Source organism: Dermochelys coriacea, chromosome 9 (assembly GCF_009764565.3).
Source record: "Dermochelys coriacea isolate rDerCor1 chromosome 9, rDerCor1.pri.v4, whole genome shotgun sequence".
In the NCBI taxonomy this organism is placed as follows: Eukaryota; Metazoa; Chordata; order Testudines; family Dermochelyidae; genus Dermochelys; species Dermochelys coriacea.
The window spans coordinates 42,032,827-42,049,442 of record NC_050076.1 but is presented as its reverse complement, the minus strand read 5'-3'; positions in this window follow the sequence as shown (position 1 = coordinate 42,049,442).

Below are 16,616 nucleotides of genomic sequence, written 5' to 3'. Positions count from 1 at the left end.
TGTTTTTTCATTCAACACTCTTCATGTTCCACTTCACTGTATCCCTTTATTCTCCAGGAAAAGCTATTTCTCTCTTGTGACCTCTTACTTGCCTTTACCATTGACAAAGGCATAGACTTGCATGTACTGTTGCCATCCTAAGCGATGAGTCAGAAAATGGGTCATCTATTTTTTATGAGGATGGAGATGTTTCCCTGGATATTTTCCCCACTTACTGCTCCTGCATTTAAAAACCAACAAACATGCCATCTTTCTGGTAGGCATTTTCCACCTTTTCTCCTTCAAACAGGCCTGCATTGCAATTTCACTCCTCAGCTGGGAGAACACAATATGGCTTTCCCTAGAAGCCTGTCAATGCAAATCATTTAATTAGGCCAGAGGGAATCACTCTAGCGGAAGTGCAAAGCTCTTCCTCCTCTTGGAACTGGTAATGCTGCCTTCCCAGTGCTCAGTCTTGTAGCTCATGGAGTGAAAGACTTGGAGATATGCATGTCCTCTTCTGGCTGTACATATTGTGACAAAGCTCTGTCCTTGCCTCCGTGGGTCCCACATTTCATGGCAGATTTCGCTAGCCTCAGAGGCTCACTGTGACCCTTCTTTCTCTAGAGACAATGGTCACAGTCTACTGAGCCATTGTCATCATAAGCCAGTGAGAGAGGTGAGGAGAAGTTATCCTTCCTTGCACAGTCTCTGTTGTCCCTCAGTCTCAATGATTAAACAGGGGGCAAAGGTGGGGTGTGGGGGGAGCCTGGGCCCATCCTCTATTCCAGGCTCCAACCCAGGGACCCTAATAGTATCAGCTATGATAGCTGACCTTTTAGAAACATGACATGTACAATTCCCTCGGCTACTTCCCCACAGCAGCCCTCACTTCCTCAAGCTCCATTTCACCCTTACCTCAGGGCCTCCTTTCTTGTGCCTGATAGGGTGTGTACTACTCAGCCTCTCCAACCGCGCAACTTCCTCCCACAGCTCCTGACATGCACACCCACCTGACCAACTGGGAGGCTTTTAACTAGTGTCAACCAGCCCCTGATAGGCTTCAGGTGTCCCAATCAACCTAGCCTTCTCCCTGCCTTCTGGAAAGTTCTTAATTGGCCCCAGGTGTCTTAATTGACATGGAACAGCTTCCATTTCACTTATCCTGGTACCAGGGATGTGTTTAGCCTGGAGTGACTCTCTCTCTCCCTCCCTCCCACTGCTCTCCAATAGCCTTCTAGCTTGGAGGGAGGTGGGAAGCTGCTACTCCTGCTGCTACTAGGCCCTAAGCTCTCCCTGCTGCTCCAGCTGCTCCCCTGGCTGGGCCAGACACCCCCCATTCTCTGCTACTTGGCTGCTAGACCCCCCACTCTTGGGTGCTGCTACTGCTCCAACTGCAGCCCTGGGGTGAGGAGGGGGCTACTAGCCCACTCCCCAGAGAGGAGGAGTGAGGGACCCCAGCCACTGCTGTTGTGGATACCACCACCACCACCTGAGAGGGGTCCTTTCTGCCTGCCTGGACCACCACCTGGAGTTCCTGGAGCTGCTGCTGCTGCAGAGGCCGCTGCCTGGAGCTGCTGAAGCCCAAGGAGGAGAAGAAGAGGATCATCTGCCAGTGGGGCAGCACCTAGAGACTTTGCAGACCACCGTGGAGGGGGCCCTAAGACTGAGTAATTTTCAAACTGTGCTCTTGTGGTGGGGGTTTTGACTGTGTTTGTAGGGACACAGGGGGTGTGGTGTGGAGCTGCCCCCCGATCTATCTGTGTGTCCCCCCCAACCCCCACCACTATTACTACCACCACTGCCCCCTCCACCACCCCCACTGGCTGTATACCATCTGCCTCAGCTCCTGCCTCTGGACTCAGCTGCTTGCTTGGCTTGCCACGCCCTATTTCCACCCTTTGGGCCAGAAGCAGCAGCCAGCTAAAAAAGACTTGTGCAAGTGCACATGGGCACATGTGCCCCCCCGGACTGCCTACCCCCAGCTTTGCCCTTTACTACCTGCCCCATTTGCTACTTGCTTTGCCTCCTCTTTTGCTCCAGCCCCCCTTACTAGCTTCAGTTTGTTTGCCTGCCCCGCCCATTTCCTTCTGCAGCCTTTGTTTGTTTGCCCTGCCCCAGTCTCTGAAGCTAGCCCCTTGGTTTCCCTGTTCTACCCCCAGACCGCTTAGCCCCTCGCTCCGTGTGCCCATGCCCCCTCCCATGCGCTTGTGCAACTCCCCATTTCAGTTGCAACCCTCTTCACTGCACCTTCAATGTTGTTGAATCCTGCCCCCCATAGTGCACCAAGAGGAGCCGGAATTTTCACCTTGTGTCGGTGACTGACCCTAACCCCTGATTGCCCCCTGTCCAGCCCACCCCTTTTGGCGCCCTCCTCCCCTGCCTGCAGCCTAGCGGGGAGGAGTGGTCGACCTGCTTCCCCTCTCCCCTCCTCCTTTTGATGTCCCCCTTTCCTCCTTGCTCATGATGGCGGGGGATGAGACGGGTGAGACCTCTCCAGTAGCCCGAGCTCCCCCTCCCCCGCCTGCCCCTCCGTCACCCCCCCAAGCTTCTACCTCCGCTGCCAAACCATCTGCCATCGCCCCCGTTGGGGCACCAGCAGCGACGGGCACCGGGGTTACCTCCACTGCTGCCACGTCTATCACCCCCTCAGATTTGGGGGGGGAGTCCTCCCAGCCGGCGGGAGGGCCAGGGGAAGAAGAAGGGGAAGGGCCCCGCTAAAAAGACCAGGCCCTCCATGGCAGGGGCTGTCCCCGATGCCCCGGCCCCATCTCCAGCTGGGGCGCCCCTCCCCGCTGTTCCCTCCACCAGCTCTGCAGGTGTCCCTCCCCCGGCCCCTAGAGCATACGCCCAGGTGGCGGCAGCCCCCCCGCCTGCCGCTACATCATTTCTCCAGCCCACCGCCTCCGCTACCATCTATAGCGGCCGGGCCCCTTTCCCACCATGACTAGGAAGCACGGCGTCCGTTGCCTCCTGGTGCCCGCCTCACCCCATGTGGAAACCTATGTGCGGGCGTTGGCGAGGGTGGTGGGGCCCACGGCCATTGTGGCGGCCTCCAAAATGTATGGCAAGGTCGTCTTCTTCTTAGCATCGGAGGCTGCTGCCAGGAGGCGGTGGAGAAGGGCCTGGCGGTCGGGGGCGTGTTCGTCCCCTTAGAGCCGCTAGAGGACCTGGGCGTCCGCCTGGTCCTGACCTCCGTCCCTCCCTTTCTCCCCAATGCCGCCCTGTTACCCGCCCTTTCTACCTTGGGGAAGCCCATCTCTGTCATCAGCCCTCTCCCGTTGGGCTGCAAAGACCCCGCCCTCCGTCACGTCCTCTCCTTCCGCCGGCAAGTGCAGCTTCAGCTGCTGCCGGCGGCGCGCGACGGAGAGGCACTGAGGGGTCCTTCCTAGTCCCCTACCAGGGGACCATTACAGGGTGCATTATTCCACGGGGGAGGCCCGGTGCTACCTCTGCCGGGCGATGGGGCACGTCCGGAGGGACTGCCCCCTGGCCCGGGAAGGAGAGGCATCCAGGACACCCGAGCCCGGCAGGACACCGGCCCCGTCATCGCCGACGCCCCTGGCTGCCCGGCACCCGAAACTGCCCCTCCTCCTTCCCAGTCCACCATTGCTCCCGCTCGGGCCCAAGGGGTACCTCCCCCACTATGCCCAGACGAGCGGAAAACCCCACCCCCGCTGCTTGCAATCTGGCGGGGCCTGTGGAGGAGGGTGCGGCAGGGACACCGCCAAGCATGGGAGAGGGCCCGCCCCAAGGGGAATCTTCCCTCCCTTGTGCTGCCCCACCGTTACCCCCGAGTCCCTGAGCCATCGCCTCTGCCCCCTGACACAACCCCTGCTAGCCAGCCCCCGATGATGCCATGGAGGGCTGGGCCCTAGTCCAGGGGAAGCGGGGCAAGCGGAAGGCTCGAGCTCCGCTCCTCCCATCTGACGCGGAGGCCCCCCGAAGACCAGGAAGGGGGCACCAATGCCGAGCCTTCCGCTCTACCCACGGGTGTGTTCCACCCACCAGAGCCGGCTGGAAGACGTGGCAGCACTGGAAGACGGTATCTCCCCTCCACGGGAGTCCCTCCCCTCCAAGACCCCGAGGCACCATCTGAAACCCCAGTGTGCCCCAAAGTAACCATCGCGTCAGGTGCCGGCGGGGAGAATCCTGGGGTAGCGGAAAATAATTTCCCCTCTATATATGAGGAGATCGAGGCCCTGGGTCTGACCCGGTCACCCAGGGGGAGGACGATCCTATGCCAGCGGGCCTCGATCTGGGCGACTTCTTTCCAGCCCCCCTTTCCCCATACTCCTTCCCCTAACCGTTGCTTCTGCTCCCACCTCCGAGGAGCCCCTGGACTCCTCCATCAACCCGGCTGCAGAGGCACCCTGCTGAGAGCCACCGAGCCAGTTGAGGCGACGGCCAGTGCCACGCGGCTGGAACCTGAGCCACCAGGGGCATCCCCGCTGGTGAGGAACATTCGACCTCCTTTCCGGGAGAGGACCCTACAGAAGAAAGTCCACCTCCTGATGCCGTGGCTGCCAAATCCACCAGACAGCTTGCGCCCGGCATCGGTGAGAGCCCTCTCTCGACCCAGACTCTCACCTCTACCCCTGCCCCTGCCCTTCTCCCGCCCACCTCCCGAGATATTATTGCCACCCTGGGACAGTCTCCTTCCCCTTTCCAACAGATGACTCCCAGGGAATGGCCTTTGTGTTTGCCCGTCCCGACCCACCAGGGGCTGCTATCCTCCCTCCGCCGCCCCCTATCGCCCCAGCATTCAGGTCAACCCATCAAGAGCCCCGTCGGGGGTCCGCACCCTGTCTGCCCGTCCCGCTGGGCCAGGGGGCTGTACCAAGGGCCCCATCGGGAAGCAACCAGACCATAACCCCAGCCCCCCTGCGCTGCGAGAGGAGTTGCGGGAGTTCCTAGAAGACGTCCGTGGCTCCCGCAACAAAGTCCAGCTTGCCCTCCAGCGATGGGGGGACTTTAATCAAATCCTCCGGGCCGCAAGGACCCTCATGGGGGAGGGGAAAAGGACCGGGAGACAGGCGCCGCGGCCTACCAGCGGGTCCGCCACTTCCGTGACTCCTTACTCACCTACGGGTGGGTCACGGACTGCTACGCGGCCCGCCGGGAGCCACGAGCATCCCTGCCGGCGAGGATCCCCCCCAGCCCTCCTCATGGCACCCTTTACCATCGCAACATTGAACACCCGTGGCTGTAAGATGGGTCTCCGCAGGTCCCAGGTGCTCTCCTTCCTTCGAGAGGGGAGGTACTCTGTGGTTTTCCTGCAGGAGACCCATACGGATCCGACCGCCGAAGACAGCTGGCGGCTGGATTGGGGGGACAGGGTCTACTTTAGCCACCTCACAGTTCATACGGGTGGAGTGGCGACCCTGTTCTCCCCCGACCTACGGCCCGAAGTGCTGGGGGTCGCCGAGGCTGTGCCGGGTCGCTTGCTGCACCTCCGGGTCCAAATGGAGGGGCTCGTAGTCAACCTTGTCAACATCTATGCCCCAGCAGCGAGCCCGGAGCGGCTGCAATTCTATCAGCAGGCATCCGCCTTCCTCGGCACCTTGGATCCTCAGGAGTGCCTGGTCCTGGGAGGGGACTTTAACATCACCCTTGAGGAACGAGACCGCTCGGGAACCGAGAAGAGCCAGGCCGCCGTGGCCGTCCTCCAGGAGATAGTCGAACACCACTCCCTGGTGGACGTCTGGCGCGACCACCACCCGGATGACGCTTCCACGTTCACCTTTGTCCGGGTGGAGGCCCATCGGTCGCGCCACTCCCGGTTGGACCGCATTTATTTATCACGCTTTCATCTTACACGAGCCCACTCCTCCAGCATCCGGCCGGCCCCATTTTCTGACCATCACATAGCCACCGTGACAGCCTCCCTCTGCGCGGAGAGGCCGGGGCCGGCCTATTGGCATTTTAACAACAGCTTGCTGGAGGATGCGGGCTTCGTGGCGTCCTTCCGGGAGTTCTGGCTGGCCTGGCGAGGGCAGCGGCGTGCCTTTCCCTCGGCACGGCGGTGGTGGGACGTAGGGAAGGTGCGCGCCCGGCTCTTCTGCCGTGACTACACCCGGGGCACCAGCCGACGGAGGGATGCAGCGATAGAGCAGTTGGAACGGGAGGTCTTAGAGCTGGAGAGGCGTCTGGCCGCCAGCCCCGAGGATCCACCCCTCTGCGGAGCGTGCCGGGAGAGCGGGAGGAGCTCCGGAGCCTCGAGGACCATCGGGCCCGGGGTGCCTTTGTTCGATCCCGCATCCGTCTCCTTCGGGAGATGGATTGCGGCTCCCGCTTCTTCTACGCCCTGGAAAAAAAAGAGGGGGGCTAAGAAACATATCATCTGCCTACTGACTGAGGATGGCACCCCCCTCACGGATCCGGTGGAGATGTGCGAGAGGGCGAGAGCCTTCTACGCAAGCCTTTTCTCCCCGGAGCCGACCGATCCTAACGCTTGCAGAGTGCTGTGGGAGGAGCTCCCGACGGTCAGCGTGGGCGACCGAGACCGGCTAGAGCTGCCTCTCACTCTGGCCGAGTTCTCGGAAGCCCTCCGTCGCATGCCCACCAATAAATCTCCGGGCATGGACGGGCTGACCGTGGAGTTCTACCGTGTGTTCTGGGACGTCCTGGGCCCAGACCTAGTCACCGTCTGGGCCGAGTCTTTGCAGAGCGGGGTCCTCCCTCTTTCGTGCAGGCGAGCCGTGCTCGCCTTATTGCCGAAGAAGGGGGACCTCCGCGATTTACGAAATTGGCGTCCCGTCTCGCTCCTCAGCACGGACTACAAAATCGTGGCAAAAGCCATCTCCCTGAGGCTAGGGTCCGTGCTGGCGGACGTGGTCCACCCAGACCAGACCTACACCGTCCCGGGCCGCAGTATCTTCGACAACCTATATCTGGTCCGGGACCTATTGGAACTTGGGTGTAGGGATGGTCTGTCGTTCGCCCTCCTGTCCTTAGATCAAGAGAAGGCGTTCGACAGGATGGATCACGGGTATCTAATGAGCACTCTGCAGGCATTTGGCTTCGGACCCAGGTTTGTGAACTTTCTCCGGGTGCTGTACGCTTCCGCAGAGTGTCTGGTAAGACTCAACTGGACCCTGACCGAACCGGTCAACTTCGGGCGAGGAGTACGGCAGGGGTGCCCCCTCTCAGGCCAGCTCTACGCTCTGGCGATCGAGCCCTTCCTCTGTCTCCTCCGAAGGAGGTTGACAGGGTTGGTACTGAGGGAGCCGGAGCTGCGGCTGGTCCTGTCGGCGTATGCTGATGACGTGCTCCTCATGGTCCAGGACCCGGGCGACTTGGTGCGAGTGGAGGCTTGCCAGGCCATCTATTCAGCAGCCTCCTCTGCGCGGGTCAACTGGGTCAAGAGCTCTGGCTTGGTGGTAGGGGACTGGCGGCAGGCGAGCCCCCGCCCACCCGCGCTTCAAGCCATCCGGTGGAGCACGGGTCCGCTGCTCTATCTGGGCGTTTACCTTTCTGCCACGCATCCCTCTCCGCCGGAGAACTGGCAGAATTTAGAGGGCGGGTGATAGAGCGGCTCCGGAAATGGACAGGACTGCTCCGGTGCCTCTCCCTTCGAGGGAGAGCGTTAGTGCTTAATCAACTAGTCCTGTCCATGCTTTGGTACCGGCTCAACACCCTGGTCCCGGCCCCGGCTTTCCTGACCAACCTGCGGACATCGATTCTGGAGTTCTTTTGGTCAGGACTGCACTGGGTCCCTGCAGGGGTTCTCCATCTACCTGTGGAGGAGGGAGGGCAGGGCCTCAAATGTCTGCTTACTCAGGTCCATGTCTTCCGCCTCCAGACCCTGCAGAGGCTCCTTTATGGTGCAGGTAGTCCGGCGTGGAGCATACTGGCGCACGCCTTCCTGCGCCGCTTCCGAGGGCTCCGATACGACCGGCAGCTCCTTTATCTCCATCCGAGAGGTCTTCCGCGAGACCTCTCCGGGCTGCCGGTCTTCTACCAGGACCTCCTCCGGACCTGGAAACTCTTTACAACGCAGGTCCGTGGCGGCCACCGAGGGGGCAGATCTCCTCGCGGAGCCCCTGCTACACAACCCCCTGCTCCGTTTGCAGGTGGGGGAGTCCCGCTCGGTGCGCCAGAGGTTGGTCCTGGCAGAGGTCACAAGAGTCGGAGACCTCCTGGACTATGACCGGGGAGACTGGCTGGATCCCCTAACCTTCGCTCAGCGCATGGGGCTTTCCAGACCTTGTACTCCCCGATGCATACTTCAGGAGGTGAAGGCCGCTTTGCCGCCCGCTGCTCGGGTTTATCTCGACCGGGTCCTGCACGAGGGCACGCCCCGCCCACCCACTACCCCAGGCCCGCCGGACCTTTTAATTGGACCCCTCCCCCGTGGACCAACCGATCCCTTCACCCCTTCACTAGAAGCCGGCTGCACGAGATGCAGCCGGTCTGTTTTCAAACCGCGCCAAGAAAACATCTCTACACGCTCGTGCTCCACACCCTTCACGCCCGCACCCTTGTGTCCCGCCCGATACAAAATGGCGGGACCTCCTGCCACCTTTGGAGGGTGCAGAGCCCCGGTGGGGCAGCCTATATTCCATCTTAGTCCCAAAGCCCGCCGGGGATGTCAGTTGGCGGCTCCTTCACGGAGCCGTGAGCACGGGCGTGTACTTGGCGCGGTTCACCACAATCCCAGACACCTGCCCCTTTTGCGGCGTGAGGGATACCCTGGCACATGTCTACCTGGAGTGTGCCAGGCTGCAGCCCCTATTCCGGCTCCTCACCAATATCTTATTACGTTTTTGGTTGCACTTCTCCCCTCACCTTCTCATTTATGCACTCCCTATCCGTGGCCCCACAAAGTCCCGGGATCTCCTGGTCAACCTCCTCCTGGCCCTAGCTAAAATGGCCATCTACAAAACCAGAGTGAGGAGGTTGGCCGATGGAGTCTCCTGTGACTGTGGGGCCTATTTCCGATCCTCGGTCCGTTCACGTATCCGGGCAGAGTTCCTCTGGGCGGCGTCCTCTGACTCCCTTGACGCCTTTGAGGAGCAGTGGGCTCTGTCCGGGGTTCTCTGCTCGGTGTCCCCGTCCGGTTCCCTTCTTTTGACCCTTTGACCGCACTCCTGTCCCTGTTATTTTATTAGTTGTCCCCTGGAATTTTTGGGTATCTAGGTCCTGTGGTCCCCCTTTTAGGCTGGGGGGGACCCTTTAGCAGTGGACGGGCTTCGCCCGCCCACTTCCCGGATCCCAATAAGACTGCTCTCCAATAGCCTTCTAGCTTGGAGGGAGGTGGGAAGCTGCTACTCCTGCTGCTACTAGGCCCTAAGCTCTCCCTGCTGCTCCAGCTGCTCCCTGGCTGGGCCAGACACCCCCATTCTCTGCTACTTGGCTGCTAGACCCCCCACTCTTGGGTGCTGCTACTGCTCCAACTGCAGCCCTGGGGTGGGAGGGGCTACTAGCCCACTCCCCAGAGAGGAGGAGTGAGGACCCCAGCCACTGCTGTTGTGGATACCACCACCACCACCTGAGAGGGGTCCTTTCTGCCTGCCTGGACCACCTGGAGTTCCTGGAGCTGCTGCTGCTGCAGAGGCCGCTGCCTGGAGCTGCTGAAGCCCAAGGAGGAGAAGAAGAGGATCATCTGCCAGTGGGGCAGCACCTAGAGACTTTGCAGACCACCGTGGAGGGGCCCTAAGACTGAGTAATTTTCAAACTGTGCTCTTGTGGTGGGGGTTTGACTGTGTTTGTAGGGACACAGGGGGTGTGGTGTGGAGCTGCCCCCCGATCTATCTGTGTGTCCCCCCCAACCCCCACCACTATTACCACACCGCTGCCCCCTCCACACCCCCACTGGCTGTATACCATCTGCCTCAGCTCCTGCCTCTGGACTCAGCTGCTTGCTTGGCTTGCCCGCCCTATTTCCACCCTTTGGGCCAGAAGCAGCAGCCAGCTAAAAAAGACTTGTGCAAGTGCACATGGGCACATGTGCCCCCCCGGACTGCCTAACCCCAGATTTGCCCTTTACTACCTGCCCCATTTGCCACTTGCTTTGCCTCCTCTTTTGCTCCAGCCCCCCTTACTAGCTTCAGTTTGTTTGCCTGCCCCGCCCATTTCCTTCTGCAGCCTTTGTTTGTTTGCCCTGCCCCAGCCTCTGAAGCTAGCCCCTTGGTTTCCCTGTTCTACCCCCAGACCGCTTAGCCCCTCGCTCCATGTGCCCATGCCACCCGCCCAGGCGCTTGTGCAACTCCCATTTCAGTTGCAACCCTCTTCACTGCACCTTCAATGTGGTTGAATCCTGCCCCCCTAGTGCACCAAGAGGAGCCGGAATTACCACCTTGTGTCGGTGACTGACCCCTAACCCCTGATTGCCCCCCGTCCAGCCCACCCCTTTTGGCGCCCTCCTCCCTGCCTGCAGCCTAGCGGGGAGGAGTGTCGACCTGCTTCCCTTCTCCCCTCCTCCTTTTGGTGTCCCCCTTTCCTCCTTGTTCATGATGGCGGGGATGAGACGGGTGAGACCTCTCCAGTAGCCCGGCTCCCCCTCCCCCGCCTGCCCCTCCGTCACCCCCCCAACTTTCTACGTCCGCTGCCAAACCATCTGCCATCGCCCCCGTTGGGGCACCAGCAGCGACGGGCCCGGGGTTACCTCCACTGCTGCCACGTCTATCCCCCCTCAGATTTTGCGGGAGTCCTCCCACCGCGGGAAGGGCCAGGGGAGAAGAAGGGGGGCCCCGCTAAAAAGACCAGGCCCTCCATGGCAGGGGCTGTCCCCGATGCCCGGCCCCATCTCCAGCTGTGGCCCCTCCCCGCTGTTCCCTCCACCAGCTCTGCAGGTGTCCCTCCCCCCGCCCCCAGAGCATACCCCAGGTGGCGGCAGCCCCCCCGCCTGCCGCTAACTCATTTCTCCAGCCCCACCGCCTCCGCTACCATCTATAGCGGCCGGGGCCCCTTTCCCACCATGACTAGAGCACGGCGTCCGTTGCCTCCTGGTGCCCCCCCCGCCTCACCCCATGTGGAAACCTATGTGGCGGCGTTGGCGAGGGTGGTGGGGCCCACGGCCATTGTGGCGGCCTCCAAAATGTATGGCAAGGTCGTCTTCTTCTTAGCATCGGAGGCCGCTGCCCAGGAGGCGGTGGAGAAGGGCCTGGCGGTCGGGGGGCGTGTTCGTCCCCTTAGAGCCGCTAGAGGACCTGGGCGTCCGCCTGGTCCTGACCTCCGTCCCTCCCTTTCTCCCAATGCCGCCCTGTTACCCGCCCTTTCTACCTTGGGAAGCCCATCTCTGTCATCAGCCCTCGCCCGTTGGGCTGCAAAGACCCCGCCCTCCGTCACGGCCTCTCCTTCCGCCGGCAAGTGCAGCTTCACTGCCTCGGCGGCGCGCGACGGAGAGGCACTCGAGGGGTCCTTCCTAGTCCCCTACCAGGGGACCCATTACAGGGTCATTATTCCACGGGGGAGGGCCCGGTGCTACCTCTGCCGGGCGATGGGGCACTCCGGAGGGACTGCCCCCTGGCCCGGAAGGAGGGGCATCCAGACACCCGAGCTCCCGGCAGGACACCGGCCCTGTCATCGCCGACGCCCCTGGCTACCCGGCACCCGAAACTGCCCCTCCTCCTTCCCAGTCCACCATTGCTCCCGCTCGGGCCCCAGGGGTACCTCCCCCACTCTGCCCAAACGAGCGGGAGAACCCCGCCCCGCTGTTTGCAATCTGGCGGGGCCTGTGGAGGAGGGTGCGGCAGGACACCGCCCTGCATGGGAGAGGGCCCGCCCCAAGGGGAATCTTCCCTCCCTTGTGCCTGCCCACCGTTACCCCCCTCGAGTCCCTGAGCCATCGCCTCTGCACCCTGACACAACCCCTGCTAGCCAGCCCCCGATGATGCCATGGAGGGCTGGGCCCTAGTCCAGGGGAAGCGGGGCAAGCGGAAGGCTCGAGCTCCGCTTCCCATGACGCGGAGGCCCCCCGGACCAGGAAGGGGGGCACCGATGCCGAGCCTTCCGCTCTATCCCACGGGTGTGTTTCCACCACCAGAGCCGGCTGGGAGACGTGGCAGCACTGGAAGCGGTATCTCCCCCACGGGAGTCCCTCCCCTCCAAGACCCCCGAGGCACCATCTGAAACCCCAGTGTGCCCCGAAGTAACCATCGCATCAGGTGCCGGCGGGGAGAATCCCGGGGTAGCGGAAACAATTTCCCCTTTATATATGAGAGATCGAGGCCCTGGGGTCTGACCCCGGTCACCCAGGGGGAGGACGATCCTATGCCGCGGGCCTCGATCTGGGCGACTTCATTCCCGCCCCCCTTTCCCCATACTCCCTCCCCTAACCGTTGCTTCTGCTCCCACCTCCGAGGAGCCCCTGGACTCCTCCATCAACCCGGCTGCAGAGGCACCCCGCTGAGAGCCGCCGAGCCAGTTGAGGCGACGGCCAGTGCCACGCGCTGGAACCTGAGCCACCAGGGCATCCCTCGCTGGTGAGGAGCATTCGACCTCCTTTCCGGAGAGGACCCTACAGAAGAAAGTCCACCTCCTGATGCCGGGGCTGCCAAATCCACCAGACAGCTTGCGCCCGGCATCGGTGAGAGCCCTCTCCCAGACCAGAATCTCACCTCTACCCCTGCCCCTGCCCTTCTCCCGCCCACCTCCCGAGATATTATTGCCACCCCTGGGATGTCTCCTTTCCCTTTCCAACAGATGACTCCCAGGAATGGCCTTTGTGTTTGCCCGTCCCGACCCACCAGGGGCTGCTATCCTCCCTCCGCCGCCCCCTATTGCCCCAGCATTCAGGTCACCCATCAAGAGCCCCGTCGGGGGTCCGCACCCTGTCTGCCCGTCTCGCTGAGCCAGGGGGCTGTACCAAGGGCCCCATCGGGAAGCAACCAGACCATAACCCAGCCCCCCATGCGCTGCGAGAGGAGTTTGCGGGAGTTCCTAGAAGACGTCCGTGGCTCCCGCAACAAAGTCCAGCTTGCCCTCCAGCGATGGGGGACTTTAATCAAATCCTCCGGGCCGCAAGGACCCTCATGGGGGAGGGGAAAGGACCGGGAGACAGGGCGCCGCGGCCTACCAGCGGGTCCGCCACTTCCGTGACTCCTTACTCACCTACGGGGTGGGTCACGGACTGCTACGCGGCCCGCCGGGAGCCACGAGCATCCCTGCCGGCGAGGATCCCCCCCAGCCCTCCTCATGGCACCCTTTACCATCGCAACATTGAACACCCGCTTTAAGATGGTCTCCGCAGGTCCCAGGTGCTCTCCTTCCTTCGAGGGAGGTACTCTGTGGTTTTCCTGCAGGAGACCCATACGGATCCGACCGCCGAAGACAGCTGCGGCTGGAATGGGGACAGGGTCTACTTTAGCCACCTCACAGTTCATACGGGTGGAGTGGCGACCCTGTTCTCCCCCGACCTACGGCCCGAGGTGCTGGGGGTCGCCGAGGCTGTGCCGGGTCGCCTGCTGCACCTCCGGGTCCAATGGAGGGGCTCGTAGTCAACCTCGTCAACATCTATGCCCCAGCAGCGAGCCCTGGAGCGGCTGCAATTCTATCAGCAGCATCCGCCTTCCTCGGCACCTTGGATCCTCAGAGTGCCTGGTCCTGGGAGGGACTTTAACATCACCCTTGAGGAACGGGACCGCTCGGGAACCGAGCAGAGCCCGGCCGCCGTCGCCGTCCTCCAGGAGATAGTCGAACACCACTCCCCTGGTGGACGTCTGGCGCGACCACCACCCGGATGACACTTCCACGTTCACCTTTGTCCGGGTGGAGGCCCATCGGTCGCGCCACTCCCGGTTGGACCGCATTTATTTATCACGCTTTCATCTTACACGAGCCCACTCCTCCAGCATCCGGCCGCCCCATTTTCTGACCATCACATAGCCACCGTGACAGCCTCCCTCTGCGCGGAGAGGCCGGGCCGGCCTATTGGCATTTTAACAACAGCTTGCTGGAGGATGCGGGCTTCGTGTCGTCCTTCCGGGAGTTCTTGCTGGCCTGGCGAGGGCAGCGGCGTGCCTTTCCCTCGTCACGGCGGTGGTGGACGTAGGGAAGGTGCGCGCCCGGCTCTTCTGCCGTGACTACACCCGGGGCACCAGCCGACGAGGGATGCAGCGATAGAGCAGTTGGAACGGGAGGTCTTAGAGCTGGAGAGGCGTCTGGCCGCCAGCCCCGAGGATCCACCCCTCTGCGGAGCGTGCCGGAGAAGCGGGAGGAGCTCCGGAGCCTCGAGGACCATCGGGCCCGGGGTGCCTTTGTTCGATCCCGCATCCGTCTCCTTCGGGAGATGGATTGCGGCTCCCGCTTCTTCTACGCCCTGGAAAAAAAGAGGTGGGCTAAGAAACATATCATCTGCCTACTGACTGAGGATGGCACCCCCCTCACGGATCCGGTGGAGATGTGCGCGAGGCGAGAGCCTTCTACGCAAGCCTATTCTCCCCGGATCCGACCGATCCTAACGCTTGCAGAGTGCTGTGGGAGGAGCTCCCGACTGTCACGTGGGCGACCGAGACCGGCTAGAGCTGCCTCTCACTCTGGCCGAGTTCTCGGAAGCCTCCGTCGCATGCCCACCAATAATCTCCGGCATGGACGGGCTTACCGTGGAGTTCTACCAACCGCGTGTTCTGGGACGTCCTGGGCCCAGACCTACTCCCCGTCTGGGCCGAGTCTCTGCAGAGCGTGGTCCTCCCTCTTTCGTGCAGGCGAGCCGTGCTCGCCTTATTGCCGAAGAAGGGGGACCTCCGCGATTTACGAAATTGGCGTCCCGTCTCGCTCCTCAGCACGGACTACAAAATCGTGGCAAAAGCCATCTCCCTGAGGCTAGGTCCGTGCTGGCGGACGTGGTCCACCCAACCAGACCTACACCGTCCCGGGCCGCAGCATCTTCGACAACCTATATCTGTCCGGGACCTATTGGAACTTGGTGTAGGGATGGTCGTCGTTCGCCCTCCTGTCCTTAGATCAGAGAAGGCGTTCGACAGGATGGATCACGGGTATCTCCTGAGCACTCTGCAGGCGTTGGTTTCGGACCCAGGTTTGTGAACTTTCTCCGGGTGCTGTACGCTCCGCAGAGTGTCTGGTAAGGCTCAACTGGACCCTGACCGAACCGGTCACTTCGGGCGAGGAGTACGGCAGGGTGCCCCCTCTCAGGCCAGCTCTAACGCTCTGGCGATCGAGCCCTTCCTCTGTCTCCTCCGAAGGAGGTTGACAGGGTTGGTGCTGAGGTAGCCGGAGCTGCGGCTGGTCCTGTCGGCGTACCTGATGACGTGCTCCTCATGGTCCAGGACCCGGGCGACTTGGAGCGAGTGGAGGCTTGCCAGGCCATCTATTCACAGCCTCCTCTGCGCGGTCAACTGGGTCAAGAGCTCTGGCTTGGTGTTAGGGACTGGCGGCAGGCGAGCCCCCGCCCCCGCCGCGCTTCAAGCCATCCGGTGAAGCACGGGTCCGCTGCTCTATCTGGGCGTTTACCTTTCTGCCACAGCATCCCTCTCCGCCGGAGAACTGGCAGAATTAGAGGCGGGGTGATAGAGCGGCTCCGGAAATGGACAGGACTGCTCCGGTGCCTCTCCCTTCGAGGGAGAGCGTTAGTGCTTATCAACTAGTCCTGTCCATGCTTTGGTACCGGCTCAACACCCTGGTCCCACCCCGGCTTTTCCTGACCAACCTGCGGACATCGATTCTGGAGTTCTTTTGTCAGGACTGCACTGGTCCCTGCAGGGGTCTCCATCTACCTTGATGGAGGGAGGGAGGGCCTCAAATGTCTGCTTACTCAGTCCATGTCTTCCCGCCTCCAGACCCTGCAGAGGCTCCTTTATGGTGCAGTATCCGGCTGGAGCATACTGCGCCGCCTTCCTGCGCCGCTTCCGAGGCTCCGATACGACCGGCAGCTCCTTTAATCTCCATCCGATGAGGTCTTCCGCGAGACCTTCCGGGCTGCCGGTCTTCACCAGGACCTCCTCCGGACCTGAACTCTTTCAACGTCAGGTCCGTGGCGCCACCGAGGGGCAGATCTCCTCGCGGAGCCCCTGCTACACAACCCCAGCTCCGTTTGCAGGTGGCGGAGTCCCGCTCGGTGCGCCAGAGGTTGGTCCTGGCAGAGGTCACAAGAGTCGGAGACCTCCTGGACTATGACCGGGGAGACTGGCTGGGATCCCCTAACCTTCGCTCAGCGCATGGGGCTTTCCAGACCTTGTACTCCCCGATGCATACTTCAGGAGATGAAGGCCGCTTTGCCGCCCGCTGCTCGGTTTATCTCGACCGGGTCCCTGCACGAGGGCACGCCCCGCCCACCCTACCCCAGGCCCGCCGGACCTTTTAATTGGACCCCCTCCCCCGTGGACCAACTGATTCCTTCACCCCCTTCACTAGAAGCCGGCTGCACGAGATGGCAGCCGTCTGTTTTCAAACCGCGCCAAGAAACATCTCTACACGCTCGGTTCCACACCCTTCACGCCCGCACCCTCTGTCCCGCCCCGATACAAAATGGCGGGACTCCTGCCACCTTTGGAGGGTGAAGAGCCCCGGTGGGCCAGCCTATATTCCATCTTAGTCCCAAAGCCCGCCGGGATGTCAGTTGGCGCTCCTTCACGAGCCGTGAGCACGGCGTGTACTTGGCGCGGTTCACCACATCCCAGACACCTGCCCCTTTTGCGGCGTGAGGGATACCCTGGCACATGTCTACCTGGAGTGTG